The sequence below is a fragment of the Micromys minutus genome, assembly GCF_963924665.1.
Source record: "Micromys minutus genome assembly, chromosome: 6".
NCBI lineage: Eukaryota > Metazoa > Chordata > Mammalia > Rodentia > Muridae > Micromys > Micromys minutus.
In genome coordinates, this window is record NC_137975.1 from 38,361,997 (window position 1) to 38,363,851 (window position 1,855).

A 1,855-nucleotide genomic window follows, 5' to 3' on the forward strand; every position below is an offset into this window, starting at 1 on the left:
TATTGTTAAGAGTGAACAAAATCCCTAAAGTAACTTGTGGATTCAAATCTCTTAAATGAAATAATTTTCAAGTGTTGTAATAATTTCCAAGATTTATATATTAAAATGTGTGTCTTTTTAATGCATGTTTTATTTATATAAAACAGTGTATTCACAATGCTGTGGGGATAGGTCAGAGAGTCAAAGCACTTGCTTTTAGTGCAGAGTACATGGGTCTGGTTTCTAATATGTATAGAGTAGCTCAAAAGTACTAAGATCTAATTTTAAGTGTTACAGTATGTGCTGATCTACCAAACATGCACATAGTGGACATAAAGTAGATTAATGACAACAATTTAAAATGATTTATTACCTCAGATATTTTAGTAAAAATGAATAAAATCCTTTGATCCCATGCAGTTGTTTATTAGATTTTCTTATTGTATATCCATTTTATCATCCTTTTATTGTGTCCTTCCTTTTCTAATATGTTTCTGTGTCTTCTTTCATATTTTAATCTATATGTCACACATGAAATAAAATGTAATATTTCTGTCTTTTATGTCACATTTTTCTTTTTTTCCCATTTTTTTAAAAAAAGATTTATTTATTTTTTGTATGTGAGTACACTGTAGCTATCTTCAGACAAACCAGAGGAGGGCATTAGATTCCATTACAGATGGTTGTGAGCCACCATGTGGTTGCTGGAAATTGAACTCAGGACCTCTGAAAGAGCAGCCAGTGCTCTTAACCACTGAGCTATCTCTCCAGCCGGACCATTTCCATTTTAAGCATAAAATTTTAATGTCTCTCCTTTGAGGCAGGCAAAGTCACCTTTTACAGTTCCCCAAAGGTTACCTGACACCTTTGTACACAAGGATCTGATTCAATATTGTGCTGGCTTAGGATACAAAAAGGCACATAAAGTTGAGGCTTAGACTACCCTGGGCTGGACTTGGACAGAGGGGGAGCAGGGAGTGGTTTGGGGAGATGGGAACCATGTGGGCTTGAGCTCTTGTTGACAGAGGTAGTTGGTCATGGGTAGGTCCTGAAGTGCAGAAGGCACGGCAAACCCTCAGGCAGGGTAGCAGCTGCTGTGGTGACCACCGTCTGCCCAGTTCAACAGTTCGTTACTCTGAAACCATAGCTCGATCTCCCTCTGGGCTCCGTCCACAGAATGGATGGATGACATTCCTGCTGATGTGAACACTGAAGTCACCCCTGATTGTACCAGGGGCTGCCTCTGTTGAGTCGGTATGTCTTATCATGGCCCTTGAGATGTGGACCACATTGTGGCCTTCCCAGACCATGGCCACCACAGGCCCGGAGCTCATGTAGCTGATAAGGGTTGGGTAGAATGGCTTCTTCTGTAGGTCTCGGTAATGCTCAGCAAGGATGTTCTCTGGTGCCTGCAACATCTTCATCCCCACCAGCTTGAAGCCCCGCCTCTCAAAGAGCTGAATCACAGTTCCTACTAGTCTCCACTGTACCCCATCTGGCTTCACAGCAACCAGGGTTCGCTCTTGGGGCCAGGGGGGCCCTCCGGAACTGGAGCACACCAGCAGGCACTGAAAGCGTGGCCAGCACAACAGCACCCGCAGCGCGGCGCGCCCGAACAGGCAGCCACATTTTTCTGATTATAAACTTCGGATCCATCTACTTTGCTACATAACAGACACTTATTTCTAAGGCTATGATATGTTTTCTAGATGCAGCACAGACACTAATATTTTTGCCATTTATCCATTGATAATGGCCACCTTCTGTGAGCACACCACAACCTCAGTAAAAGGACTTGGGGCCTACCCTTGAGATGGCTCCCACTTTGTCCCAGTTGCTGGACCTTCTTTTCCTCAGGCCCTTCTTCATTTCTATC

At 43.0% G+C, this 1,855-nt stretch overlaps 1 pseudogene across 1 annotated transcript; it reads right to left on the reverse strand.

Moving 5' to 3' along the window:
• Positions 1-1,054: 1,054 nt before the first annotated feature.
• Positions 1,055-1,403, reverse strand: LOC308422117 (nucleoside diphosphate kinase, mitochondrial-like; annotated as a pseudogene). The gene has a single exon. The product of its transcript is annotated as a nucleoside diphosphate kinase, mitochondrial-like (transcript).
• Positions 1,404-1,855: the final 452 nt, after the last annotated feature.